Source organism: Zingiber officinale, chromosome 3B, assembly GCF_018446385.1.
Source record: "Zingiber officinale cultivar Zhangliang chromosome 3B, Zo_v1.1, whole genome shotgun sequence".
Taxonomy (NCBI): Eukaryota; Viridiplantae; Streptophyta; class Magnoliopsida; order Zingiberales; family Zingiberaceae; genus Zingiber; species Zingiber officinale.
In genome coordinates, this window is record NC_055991.1 from 56,812,675 (window position 1) to 56,828,229 (window position 15,555).

Consider the following 15,555-nt stretch of genomic DNA (forward strand, 5'->3'; position numbering starts at 1 on the left):
TAGTTTAAGAAAAGTCGAGAAGGGTTTTGTGTTTTTATTTTTTGCAGGCTATTCAACCCCCCTTCTAGCCGGCCGTTGCGTTCCAACAAGTGGTATCAGTGCCAAGGCACTTCAAGAGGACTAACCGCCAAACGAAGCACTGAATCGATGGTCGGAACTAACATCTACCCACCATCATTCGAGGGGGAGTTCGCTTTTTGGAAACGACGAATGGAGGTATTTATTAAAACAAATTTTAGTATTTTATTAATTATGAAATATGGTTATGATGCACCGAAGAATGCGAACGGAGAAGAAATCGAAAAATGCCTCTGGACCAAAAAGCAGCGTGATGATTTTACATCAAATGGTAAGGCTGAATTTCACCTTTTAAGTGTATTACCGGTTGAAGATCTCGACAAAATTGGTGACTATAAGAGTGCAAATGAACTTTGGGAAAAGTTCTTAAAGCTCCATGAAGAACCAAAAGAAGCCACATCCAACTCCTCAATGGACACCCAGTCATCATCGGAAGAATTTGAAACCGAGGAAATCGCCAGAACAACCTTAATAGCTGAGTATCTACCAGAAGATGAAGCAAGCTCATCCTCAATGAATATCGAGAGCATCGATGAAGGGGGAGAGACTTCGGAAGAAATCAACTCAACAGGGGGAGTGTGAGATATCAGAAAACTTAAATAAATAGGGTTATTTGAGAAATAGCCTTATAAATTTTTTTCGAAATTTTTAGAAATTTTCTAGAAATATTTCGGAGCTTATACGACTGGTTTTGAGGAGATCGATCGGCGGGTGTGGATTAAGCCTGTTTGGGATACCCATTTAAGTGAGGAAATGTTTTAAATTATAAATTCATTTTCTTTATTTATTTCTTCCCCCAACCCCAACCATCGCCGATTCCCGACCTTTCCCCTCTCTGCCCCGACGTGAATTCCCGATCTCCTCTCCCTCGATCTCCCTCCGCTCGACGCGCTCTCTCTCGCGGACGACTCGGCGTTGAGACCCGAGGAGTACGTCACCGGAGCTCGACGGTGCTGAGGAAAACAAGCTGGATCTGATCTAGGGGTTATGTTAAGTGGATTCAGCGGCCGAACGTCGACGGCGCGATACCTAGGGCGCGGTGGAGGCTCGATTCATGTTGTCTCTCAATTAATTGACCTCCCCTTTTCCTCTCCTCGCGCTGCTCACAGAGTGATCCACCTCTTCACTGGCTGGATTGGACGAGCCGTGCCACCCGATCGTGGAGTGGAAGGGGCGATTAGGGCTTCAAAGGTATTTAGCAATGAACCTTCTTTGCATTCTCTGTTTCTCCATGTCCTAGAACTAGCATCGGAGTGGAGTCTTGGCCATTAGCTCAACATTCTTGGTCGTTGCCTACCGCTGATTGGGAGATTCGGTTGAAGAAGTTGGATCAGTGAGATGTTCTTGAGCTGTCGGGCAGAGGCTAGAAGGTTTGTGCTTGATCAGTTGTCTTCTTGCTTGATTCCTTCTTGATCCAATTGATTCCAGTAGGTTGTGCTGTTTTGTGGATCTAGAATTTTGTACTATGGGTGTTCTTGGTTCAGCTCTACCTGTTCCAACAGCAACAGTCACATAGTTCTAGCATCCTGTTCGGCTGTGAATCTGTAACGACCCAATTTTCCCTATTTCAAGTTCTAAAAGTTCATAAAAATATTTGAAAATACTTTTAAAATATTCTAGAGATTTTTAGAAATTTTTAGAGTATTTTTATGCAATTTTTGGAGGTCGTTTAGTAGGGTTACAAAAAGAAAGAAGTTTTAAAAAAAATAACGTTGAAGGTGAGATTCGAACCCACGACCTCAGGTCGGACTGACCCAACCGGACACGACTCAACCAGCTGAGCTATATGGGCTTTGTTTACTAAGTATGGGGAGAAATAAATTAAAGCATAGTGGAATCGAATTCAAACTAGGTTATAAAAAGAGGTTAAGTTAAGAGAGGAAAACCTAAAAATTTTCTCTCGAAATTTCTCCTCTCCTCTCTCGTGACGGCGCCGACTCTCTCGGGAGAAACCGCAGCCAAGGCTAGGGTTTCCTTCCTCCAGCGTCGGCGAAGGGTTTTTCCGGCCGGTTTTCACCCGTGGGTGACCATTCCGACAAGGAGAACTCGGGAAATACAAGGAACCGGTAGAATCGAAGCTCCACCGAAACCCTAAAGCATTTCCGTGCTTCTCACCTGCGGTAGGAGTAGCTCTCGGGGTTTTGTTTTGCATTTTTGTTGTGAAATGAACAATAGCAGCGTTCATTCTAGCATACGGTTTTGGATTTTGACCTTTGCTCTAGCAATTTGGTTTAAGCTTTGGTTTCAATCCTTTGTTGTTTTTAGTGCACGGACAGAATCTTGATGGTTTTTCCTTGATTGTCACAGCATGCTTATTTAGATGTATTTACCTTACATTTCAAGCATGTTTAAGTAGTTAAATTTCCTTCAAGTTACAGCATGATTAAAGGATTGTTAAGATTCAAAAATATGTTAGTTTTTTTTTACAAGCTTGTTATGTGGAAATTGTAACTGCCGTGAGCCTGACTAAAGTTATTTCCTATGACCATGTGTTTTTTTTTATTGGCTGTTGAATTCTGTTTTGAGCATATACTGATACATACCAGTGGTATAGTTTTTTTAATTAATATGGAGTTTAGTTTTGCATATGTACTGGTTTATATCAGTGGCATATGGTTTTAGAATCTCTTATATAATGTATATATGAGAGAAGTACAAGTAAAGCAAGACTAAAGTCACAAGTTGATCCTGAATTCCAGAATTTAGAATCAAAGCACACTAAGTGCTTAAATAAATGCCAAGGCATTTTATTATAAGAAGTATTTAAAGATTAAAAAAAAAGTATTTTACTTTTAAAGGGCATGTACCGGACACAAGGTCCAAGGGATGAGCTCCAAGATGCCCCTAGGCACAAGGTCTAGAAGTATCTTAGTGGTTTCGGGATTAGCTACCTCGATTCTCATTAAGAATGCGAGCAAAGTGGTACAATGTCGGGCCCAAGAAAAGTTGAATATTATTTTAAAGTATAAAAGTATAAGTTGGGGAACAAATGGAACAAGTTCTTTTATCCAAGTTGTAAATTTCAGCAAGTTGAATCTGTTGTTCCTTTTAGAGATGCATGATTTAGTCTTAGTTGCTATTTTCATGTAGAGCATGTATTTCCTGCTTTCCTTTATGCACATGCATTCTTTATCGAGTTTTTGTGAGTAGATAGCACTTACTAAGCTTTTAGCTTATAGATACTACTTTCCTCCTACTGCAGATACGGATAAGAGTAAAGGAAAAGCAAAAGTGTTATAGAGGAAGGCGATAAGGAGACGTTGGTGGTGTGTGTGTGGTGGCTGATATGGAAGCTTGGGACCTTGCTAAGAAATTTCTACGAGTTAATTTAATTGGTTTCTTTCTTAAATAATTAGAAGAATTTAGAAATGTCCATGCTAGTTTTTTTTGTTACTGCTAGCGTGGAATTATTTTGTATTGCTAGGATTGGTTTCTTTTTGGTTTTTGCTGGATTAGTTACCTTTTAATTCTGCTGGGAATTGGTTACTTATGTTACTGTGTTGTGGTGTTTATTTGATGCTGGGAAAGAATCAGCTAAGGTAGTACAGTTCGTATGGAAAAATGCTAGTGTGCAGTTTACTGCTGTTATTTTGTTTCACCGCACCTTGTTAGTGGTAGAGGATAATTTCTACATGAGTTCAGTTAAGGTTTCACTGCTGTTTAGTTAATGTTTCCTTGTTAATGTTTAAAGGTTTGGCTAGTAATGAATTTCTTTGCAATGCGTCACCAGTAGGAGTAGTCATGACTGAATTATGCAAAGATTTATATATATGAACACAAGTTCTGAATGCCATTATGAAAATTGTAACATGCATGAGATACCTGTGGTGATGAATGCAGCATGATAAAGGTCTTGCTGATTTTGGGAACTTTTCTTGGTAACTGTTTTGCATGCTATTATTATTATATGAGTTTTAGTCTTATGGAAGCATTGCATGTGATGTTCGGTTGTTGGAAACTGATGAACAGTAGTTTTAATTTGTAGAATGAATAACTATATTTCTTTAATGAATGCAAGTTAACAAAAGATGTAGCAAGCAGTAGAAGTATTTAAGCTTCATCTGTCCGTATGTTATGCTTACTTGTTGCTTCACTTAATTACATGTTTGATCAAGATAAAAAAAAAAATGTATCAAGAAACTATATGCTACTACTTAGAGGCATGTTCTGATATGTTCCCGATATTTTGAAGTATCTCTAGTATTAGAGTAAGTAGTACCAGTTATGTGTAGTTAGCAGAATCAGTAGCGGTCACCCTCAGAGTAGTAGTAAGGAGGGTGGTCGTTACAGAATCGAGGTAATGTGTAGGGATTTTAATACGTGTTGTGGATAATGGATTGATTTAGGTATGATTTGATTACATGATCATGTTGTAGATGATTGATTTAAGTTTAGATTTCAAATCTAATTGGTGATTAGGGATTAGATAACTAACCCTAATTAACCACTAGATTTAATTAGGTAGATTGAAATTGTGTGATTAGGGATTTACCCTAAATTAGTCTAGGGATTTTATTTAGCTATTTATTTGGATTTAGATAAATAATATATATATATATTGTTTGATGCAGGACTCTGATTCAAGACGGGCATCTCGACTTTGGATTACTTAATTGTACCTTCTATTTGAGGCGGGTACCCTTTGACTTATCTCTTGATAGTGTCTTATGATATGTGCAGTGTATATATAATTACTAGTGATTGGTAGATTTATCACTTCCCTGGTTATAGTTTATTTGATACCTGCTACATGCTTTTAATGTTAGTTGTTATACATTAGACTTATATGCTCTTAGTTATTGTTATGTATACCCATGCTCTTAGAGGTGATGATATGTTGTGACTGGATTAATTGCTAGACATACTGGATATGTGATCTTGGATTCATGTTGCTTATATCATGGTTATATGTGCGTTTATTTTTTTTTGGCACATATATATGGAGGAGGATATATTCAGGTATGACATATTGTAGCATCATGCACCATCCCGTATGATTGCATGTTGGGCGATTGACAACTCCATTATTGTTGAGCTCGTCGGCTGGCTACATGGGCCTGCACACAATGTGACCACTACATAGGTAGTGGCACAACTCCCAGGGTGTGTATGGAAGTTGCTCTGTTAGGCTCCGCTGGTCCGCTCATGGGTAGTGAGACTGCAGTGTGGTAGCCGGCAAGGATTGTAACGACCCACCTTCTGGGTACTGGTTGTAAGGTCGGTCGCTACAATTACTGCTATCTATATGTTGTGCGGAAAGCTGGGCTAATTAAAATTTTGCTAATCTATGTGCTGGGAAAGCTGAAACTGAATGTTTTACATGTACCTAATAATTGTACACATGCTAGAGAAGGTATTTACCACTGATACCGGACTTCTGATAGGTCCACGGACCGGTCCACTGACATTGGCACGGGGAAGAACCTTTGGATCGGTCGACTGACCGATCCATGATTCACTAGAGTTTCTGTACGCACCTGGATCGGTCTGCCGACCGATCCAGAACCTCACTGATCGGTCGGACTGACCGATCCAGTGGCTCACTGATCGGTCAGCTGACCGATCAGTGGTGTGCTGTTCGCGATCCCACTATCGGAATTCTTTCTGTTCGCGGCTGGATCGATCTGCTGAACGATTCAGCTGCGAACAGAGAGTTAGGACTGTCGAAACCAGCTCCCTGATCGGTCTACAGACCGATCCGAGACCCCCTGATCAATCTGCTGACCGATCAGGGGTTTCTGATTTCGTATCAAAAACTCTGATATCAGCACTGATACGTGCCAAAATCATTATACAACACTATAAAAGCTAAATGAACATTCTACTAGATAATGGCTAACATATTAAACATGATGTGGAATATGATTCATTACTTCATGACAAGTAGCCACGCTAAGTGCAGAAAAACAACTAACAATGTTCTGATAGTTAACTCTCTAAAGTAGTAAGACAGTAAACTTGCTAAATATTTCAAAACATAAGATAAATTTGCTAGATCCCTCAGATCTTTATTCCAGGTTCCTTCCACACACATCTTGATCTGCATTGCCCTCCAGCCTCCACTAGTCCACTTTTCTTTTACCTGTATCTGCAGTATAAGAAAAGTAGCATCTGTAAGCTAAAAAGCTTAGTAAGAAACCATCTACCTCACAAAAACATGCATACGATGCAGATATGGTTTTTAAAACATGCTATTTGAAATATACTGACTAGGCTAAACATGGCATGGCATGTGATCATACAAGCATAGCAATCAAGAGCTGAACATAAGCTATCATAATGTATCAACAAGGAAGAGCTAAACTGAAGCTGAAACTAAGTTGATATCACATAACTGATTGTGAATTTGAAAAGCTATACATATAATAAGTGAAAATACTAAACATGCTGCTGAGGGGCCCTGGCAACTGTACTTGCTATGCGCGCATCCCTATCTAAACCCGGGATTGCAAGTTCCGAATCTAGTAGGGTTGACTAGGTTAGCTAAACCTAGGGACGACTATGGGAGTCCAGCCCAGTGGATATCTGAAAGTAAAATACTGAATGCTATATACTTATTTTGCTGAATCTAGGTTATCTGAACCTAGAACTAGGTTGTCTGAACCTAGAGGCTACTGTGGGAGCCCACCCATTGGACTGTAGTCCTACATAAGTTGGAATAAAACTAATTTGCTGTTTTAAATGCTTCTAGTGCATTTAATAAGTTAATTAAACTGTATATGACTGAGCTAGACCTTTAATCGAGTACCTAGGATGCTCTAACTCTTCTCCCTATTAGGGTGACCACCTCTAGGCACCCGACAATGTCTAACCTCCTATCTGAAGAGGGAAAACGTGCCCGACCCATCTAGAGGTGCTCATCTAAACCCCTAATCTTCGAAGAGAGTTAAATACACCATAGATATCGATAAAAATCTGCATACATTCTAACTAAAGCACAAAAACTCAAACGGAAGCTATTATACTGCAGGTGAGGGGTTTCTTACCTGGTGTGCTAGATTTCTTACAAATCTAATCGCTAGAAATTCCGGTGGAGACGACTTCTCGACGATTCGCTCGCGTCCACGTGCTCTACTCGCGGAGGGGAACGTCCTCGTGCTGAAATCGTCACCGGAAAGTGTCCTTGGGGCCCTTGGGAGAGAACCCTAGGTCTTCTTGGTGTGGCGCCGAGAGAAGGAGGAAGAGAAGAGAGGGGCGGCGTGCGAGGTCTCGGTGAAGAGGGAATTGCCGAACCAACACAACCAAATAAACCAAACCAACTTAAGTTCTTAATTTATATTAAGTGGATAACTAGGCCCAACATAAATATAAATATAAATGTTTCCTTCTCTTTCAGCACGACCCTGCTGGGTTCACCGGTTACTAAGGCTAACTAAAGGTTTAGCGGACCCGAGAGGTCCCGGGTTCGATTCCCGCTTAAGCCTTTTTATTCTTCTAATTATTTTTGCTACTTCCGCTACTCGGAAAATTCCGGAAAAATATCTAAAAATTCCAGAAAAATCATTGAATAATTCTAATGCAAGTTCGAGAATTTTCAGGCGTTACAATCCCCCATACCTTATAAAAAGTTCGTCCTTGAACTTAGAACAATTCTGGGTATTTCTGTCTCATGCTGGCTTCTGTCTCCCAAGTTGCCTCTTCTGCTGTGTGACTGTGCCAAATAACTTTGACTAATGGTACTTCCTTGTTCCGCAATTTCTTAACTGCTCGGTCTATTATCTGAATAGGCCGACTATCATAGCTGAGGTCTTCGGATCCGCACTGATCGAGGCTCAATCACCGGTGGCATCGGGTATGCTTCTTCAAAGATAGAGACATGAAATACGTTGTGGACAGATGACATTTCTCGGGTAGCTCTAGCTCATATGCTACCTTGCCCACTCTTCGCCGATAAGGTATGGTCCCACATATCCGGGACTTAGCTTGCCCTTTTCCCAAAACGCATTACTCTTCATGGGAGCCACTGAGGAACACATCCTCGATCGAAAACTCTATGGTCTCGACAAGATAGCTCTTCCAAGGCTCTGAGTCTTTATCCTCTCGGATCTGTATGGGCTGGCTGTGGTATCTGCTACTAGATCTGCTTGAAGCTCTAGTTCTTTCGTTCACCACTCTCATACCAACAGATTGGAGATCTACACCTCGTAGAGAGCCTCGTAAGGTGTCATGCCGATAGTGGCTCGATAGCTGTTGTTGTATGCAAATTCGGCTAAACTCGGATATTTGCACCAACTTCCTCTGAAGTCTAGGGCACACGCCGGAGCATATCTTCGAGTACCTGATTCACTCGCTCCGTCTGACTTTTAACTTAGTGCCCAACGCTGACTGTACACACTCCCAAAAGTGTGATGTGAATCTGCTGTCCCTGTCTGAAATGATGGTTCGTGGGACTCCATGTAGTCTGACGATCTCCTGGAGATACAACTGAGCTAGCTTCTCCATGGAGTAGGATATCTTGATAGCTAAGAAGTGAGCTGATTTAGTCAACTTGTCGACTATTACCCAGATGGCGTCAAAACCATTCGTGGTTCTGGGCAGTCCCACTATGAAATCCATAGAGATATCCCTGTATAGGCTGCAGGACTCCTCCTGGTCGCTGATGTTCTACCTTGACCCTCTGACAGGTGAGGCAGATGCTAACATATCTGGCGATGTCTCGCTTCATCCCAGGCCACCAAAAATGGTTCTTCAGGTCTTGATACATTTTGGTGGAACCTGGATGCATCACATAGGGAGTCTTGTGAGCCTCATCTAAAATCCGTCTCCGTAGCTCCTCCTGATTTGGAACACAGAGTCTGTTACCAAAATACAACACCCCGCTATCGGACACTCTGAATTCTCTACTTTCTGATTCTGCTAGCCCTTGCTTGATTTTCTGAATTCCAGGGTCTTGCTCCTGAGCTGACTGAATATCACCAAGCAAAGTAGACTCTAAGGTCATAGTAGAGAGCTGTCCTACGATGAGTTCGAGGCCGAAATCTACGATCTCCTTCTGTAGGGGCGGTGACATGGCTGTAAGAGATAATAAGGTAGCACTGGATTTTCTGCTAAGTGCGTCGGCTACCTTATTGGATTTCCCTGGATGGTAGAGGATGTCTATATCGTAGTCTTTGACCAGCTCAAGCCATCTGCGCTGTCGCATGTTCAGATCCTTCTGAGTGAAGAAGTACTTCAGACTCTGTATACACTCGAGCTCCATAAGTAATGTCTCCAAATTTTGAGAGTGAACACTCTGCAAGCTCAAGGTCATGAGTAGGGTAATTCTTCTCATAATCCTTGAGTTGTCGGAGGCATAGGCGATCACCTTGGTTTTGTATCAAGATCGCTCCTAGTCCCAACTTAGAGGCATCACTATAGATGTCAAAGTCGCTGGTGTTGTCCGGTAGAGCCAAAATGGGAGCACTGGCCAATCTCCTTTTCTTGTTCTTTTGGTAAGAGCTGTCAGTGGGGAGGCTATCCTGGAGAAGTCCTCTACAAACTTTCTGTAATATCCTGCTAATCCCAGAAAGCTCCTGATTTCGCTGGCGTTCTTAGGTCTCTTCGAGTTACATACTGCTTCTATCTTGCTGGGATCTACCATAATACCATCCTTTGAGATGATGTGACCCAGGAAGGACACCTGATCTAGCCAGAATTCACATTTTATGAACTTGGCATATAGCTGATTCTGCTGAAGTGTCTGTAGTACTGTCTTCAGGTGCTCTGCATGTTCTTCCTGAGTTCCTGAGTAGATAAGAATACCATCGATAAACACAATAACAAACTTATCTAAATACTCCCTGAATACCCTGTTCATGAGATCCATGAATGTAGCTGGAGCATTGGTCACGCCAAAGGGCATGACTACGAACTCGTAGTGTCCGTACGAATGTTGTCTTGGGTATATCACCCTCCTTGACTCGACTTGGTGATATCCCGATCGAGGTCAATCTTAGAGAACATTGCTGCTCCAACAGGTCATCTATTCCGGGAAGAGGATACCTGTTCTTGATCGTGATTCAGTGCTCTGTAGTCTATGCATAGCCGCATGCTTCCATCCTTCTTCTTCACGAAGAGTACAGGGGCTCCCCATGGTGAGTGACTAGGCCGGATGAAGCCCTTGGAAGTTCCTTCAGTTTTGCTGGAGCCATGCGATATGGCGCTTTGGAAATAGGATTGGTGCCGGGGAAAAGCTCTATCTCAAATTCAATCTCACTGTGGCAACTCCTCGGGAAGACTGCTGAGTAGTCACATACAACTCGGACCCCTGCTAGCTGTTGGTCCTGGCCGGTATTGACTACATGTGCTAGGTACCCCGTACAACCCCATCAACTTCGTGCCTTCATAGCTGAGAGAAATTTTCGCTTTTCTCTTTGGTTCTCCGATGTACTCGAACTGTGTTTCTACTTGGAATACGACTTTCTGTTTACGGCACTCTATGGAAGCACCGTATCGGATCAGGAAGTCCATTCCAAGGATGACGTCATAGTCAGTCATTTCGAGCAGGAGTTCCCTGTCTGCTATAATGACCGGCACTGCTCTGAGCCAGTGCGTGGAGGCCATGATCTCTCCAAGGTAGTGCCGACCACCGAGTACCTCGAGGGTATTTCTAATTTTTGGAAAACACCAGCTATATGAATGGGTTGCCCCAAGATCAAATAGTAGCACTATACTACAAAATGCTAATCGACCGTGACAATGCCGAGGCATTGGCTACGCCCTCTAGTGAGTGAGTAGATCCTCGCATTCGCCGTGGAGGGGCTTCTAATCTGCCCTGCCTGATAAGTGGACCTTCTAGAGCGGCCTGTATCTGATATAACTGAGCTGGCTGGCCTGCATACTGAATCTGCTGTGGCTGAGGAAGACCGGTCTTGTTCGGGCACTGCTTGGCCATGTGCCCTTCTTGTCCACATTCAAAGTATCCTCGTGTTCCCTTGCGACAAACCCCTGGGTGGAATTTCCCACAAGTAGCACACTTTGGATAACTGGGTCGCTTGCTAGATGGTCCTCCTTTTGGGTCACTCCATGATTTGCGCTTGCTGTTGGAGTTCCCTTTCCAATTAGAGCTGTGGCCTTGCTGTTTTGAGTGTGAGAGTTTCCTTGGCCTTTGGACTCGAGGAGACTTGCTTTTCTTTGCTTTATCGCTCGTAATGCTCGTGGTCAAGGCACCGCCACTAACTCCTTTATGGTTTGTGGCTATGTATGCCACCACCACGCTCATCGCTATCTCGGCCTCGGCATCTTGAGCATCAACCGGATTCGTTCCTTCTCTGTGCCTAGCTCGGCATAGACGAGCCAACCTGAATTTCTTCACGGCTTCCTCAACTAAAAGGTTGCCCTGACACAGTGAACTCGTCGTAGTGGCGGTTTGTGACCCGATGTGAAAGAACTCCTCAAGAACTCCTTCAAGTCACCCATAACATCCGGTTTTACCGGGCGCTCGATTCTTTCCACCACATGCGTGCCTCTGTCGTAAGGAGGCACACTTCACCTTCTAATGTTCTGGCCAGCTCCATCGCTCTCCAGTGTTTTGAACCAGGCTTGTGCATCCCATGGTTCACTAGTGCCCGAGAAGTTCTCCGGCTTGACTCTACCGGATCAGATAGGCTTCCTTTCTTGGCTCAGCTGTTGGGACTGCTGGTGCTGGTACTGGTGCTGGTGTTGGCGCTGTAGGCTGAGCTGGTGGAACCTCTAAGACTTCGAGTTGTCAGGTTGCTGTAACTGAGCCACTAATGCTGTAAGGTCTGGAGGATGCACTGAACTGCCTGCCTCTTGCTGGGCCTCAGTAGCTAGTGCCCTTCTAGCTGGGCATCCCCGTGCCATTTCTAAAGACATATAGAACATAACATAACTAATGTAATCACCGTTATATAACTACTGATATCATGTTTAAAAAAAACTATCACATACTAACAAGCAGTAGGCATATAAACATGAACTGTAATAACAAAACAAGGAACATAAATTAAGTAGAGGTATTCTTACTTGGAAGCTGCAGGTACAATGCTGATGTGTGTGTAGGAAGTATGGAACACTGCTCTGATACTACTCTGTAACGACCCACCTTCTGGGTACTGGTTGTAAGGCCGGTCGCTATAATTACTGCTATCTATATGCTGTGCGGAAAGCTGGGCTAATTAAAATTTTGCTAATCTACGTGCTGGGAAAGCTGAAACTGAATGTTTTACATGTACCTAATAATTGTACACATGCTAGAGAAGGTATTTACCACTGATACCGGACTTCTGATCGGTCCACGGACCGGTCCACTGACACTGGCACGGGGAAGAACCTTTGGATCGGTCGACTGACCGATCCATGATTCACTAGAGTTTCTGTACGCACCTGGATCGGTCTGCCGACCGATCCAGGACCTCACTGATCGGTCGGACTGACCGATCCAGTGGCTCACTGATCGGTCAGCTGACCAATCAGTGGTGTGCTGTTCGCAATCCCACTATTGGAATTCTTTCTGTTCACGGCTGGATCGATCTGCTGAACGATCCAGCTGCGAACAGAGAGTTAGGACTGTCGAAACCAGCTCCCTGATCGGTCTACCGACAGATCCGAGACCCCCTGATCGATCTGCTGACCGATCAGGGGTTTCTGATTTCGTATCAGAAACTCTGATATCAGCACTGATACGTGCCAAAATCATTATACAACACTATAAAAGCTAAATGAACATTCTACTAGATAATGGCTAACATACTAAACATGATGTGGAATATGATTCATTACTTCATGACAAGTAGCCACGCTAAGTGCAGAAAAATAACTAACAATGTTCTGATAGTTAACTCTCTAAAGTAGTAAGACAGTAAACTTGCTAAATATTTCAAAACATAAGATAAATTTGCTAGATCCCTCAGATCTTTATTCCAGGTTCCTTCCACACACATCTTGATCTTCATTGCCCTCCAGCCTCCACTAGTCCACTTTTCTTTTACCTGTATCTGCAGTATAAGAAAAGTAGCATATGTAAGCTAAAAAGCTTAGTAAGAAACCATCTACCTCACAAAAACATGCATACGATGCAGATATGGTTTTTAAAACATGCTATTTGAAATATACTGACTAGGCTAAACATGGCATGGCATGTGATCATACAAGCATAGCAATCAAGAGCTGAACATAAGCTATCATAATGTATCAACAAGGAAGAGCTAAACTGAAGCTGAAACTGAAACTAAGCTGATATCACATAACTGATTGTGAATTTGAAAAGCTATACATATAATAAGTGAAAATACTAAACATGCTGCTGAGGGGCCCTGGCAACTGTACTTGCTATGCGCGCATCCCTATCTAAACCCGGGATTGCAAGTTCCTAATTTACTAGGTTAGCTAAACCTAGGGACGACTATGGGAGTCCAGCCCAGTGGATATCTAATCCAGTACAGTGCCACTGCTGAAAGTAAAATACTGAATGCTATATACTTATTTTGCTGAATCTAGGTTATCAGAACCTAGAACTAGGTTGTCTGAACCTAGAGGCTACTGTGGGAGCCCACCCATTGGACTGTAGTCCTACATAAGTTGGAATAAAACTAATTTGCTGTTTTAAATGCTTCTATTGCATTTAATAAGTTAATTAAACTGTCTATGACTGAGCTAGACCTTTAATCGAGTACCTAGGATGCTCTAACTCTTCTCCCTATTAGGGTGACCACCTCTAGGCACCCGACAACGTCTAACCTCCTATCTGAAGTGGGAAAACGTGCCCGGCCCATCTAGAGGTGCTCATCTAAACCCCTAATCTTCGAAGAGAGTTAAATACACCCTAGATATCGATAAAAATCTGCATACATTCTAACTAAAGCACAAAAATTCAAACGGAAGCTATTATACTGCAGGTGAGGGGTTTCTTACCTGGTGTGCTAGATTTCTTACAAATCTAATCGCTAGAAATTCCGGTGGAGACGACTTCTCGACGATTCGCTCGCGTCCACGTGCTCTACTCGCGGAGGGGAACGTCCTCGTGCTGAAATCATCACCGGAAAGTGTCCTTGGGGCCCTAGGGAGAGAACCCTAGGTCTTCTTGGTGTGGCGCCGAGAGAAGGAGGAAGAGAAGAGAGGGGCGGCGTGCGAGGTCTCGGTGAAGAGGGAATTGCCGAACTAACACAACCAAATAAACCAAACCAACTTAAGTTCTTAATTTATATTAAGTGGATAACTAGGCCCAACTTAAATATAAATATAAATATTTCCCTTCTCTTTCAGCATGGCCCTGCTGGGTTCACCGGTTACTAAGGCTAACTAAAGGTTTAGCGGACCCGAGAGGTCCCGGGTTCGATTCCCGCTTAAGCCTTTTTATTCTTCTAATTATTTTTGCTACTTCCGCTACTCGGAAAATTCCGGAAAAATATCTAAAAATTCCAGAAAAATCATTGAATAATTCTAATGCAAGTTCGAGAATTTTCGGGCGTTATAAGGATCCCTCCCCGTCATCCCATACCGGGAGATGAGAGCATTGCGCTCCCTCACTATGTTTGAGGTAGGAGGTTAGGTGTACTTCGACTGCATCCCGTCCACTCGGTCACTCTTCAGGGGTAGTGATAGCAGAGTGCACGGTTGTCACAACCCTACCCACTCGGTCTCACCATCGTGTGTGAGATGGCTGACTGGCGTCAGGGGTGACCAGGACATGTCATTTGCATCATATGCACAGATTGTATTTATTGTGATTGTTGCATATTGGATGATGCATTTTGGTGATTGCATATGATTGACATGCATATAGGATACATGCTTATTTGCTCTGACTATTTTTATCTATGTATGTTCACAGTCATATGCTTAAGCCTCGCAGGTGAGTACAGTTTATTTCAGTTATGCATTTTTTATTATTCTTGATGTAGACTATATTACATGCTTATTGTTAGTTTCTACAGTTTATTCAGCTATGCATACCTATTATACAGTTAGGAGACTGTACTATAGGTTATTGTTGGTAGTTATATGTTACTGTATATATCTATTGGTTACCTGCTGAGTTCTTTGGAGTCACTCCGTTACATTACTACTTTTCAGGTTGAGGTCGTTGGGAGATTCCAGTCGCTAGCCCCCTTTGTTGCGACGATTTTCAGTTGTAGACTTTGGTATTTGTTTCCTTGTTGATATATACCGATTGATGTGCGTTCTTGTACTTTGGACTTTGTGTTGAACATTCAGGTTTGCTACTCTTGTTTTCCGCTGCGGATATTTCATTACTTCATGGATTTCATTTCCGTCGTTGTAGTGGAGTAGGATTTACATATATCTGTAATGATTTTTATATCGTCTTTTCTTTTAGTTATATTTGTTGTCAGCCAGAGGTTGCATTATAAACTGCGTGGATTGTATATTAATTGCATGGATTGTTTGTTATCTGTATTGTATTGTTCCGGTCGTGTGGGCCGAGGTATGGATATATGAATCTCAGGATTCATATTGTCACCCGTACAGGGGAGATGCTGCCGAAATTTTATCGGCAGAGACTACCTGGGGCGTGACAGG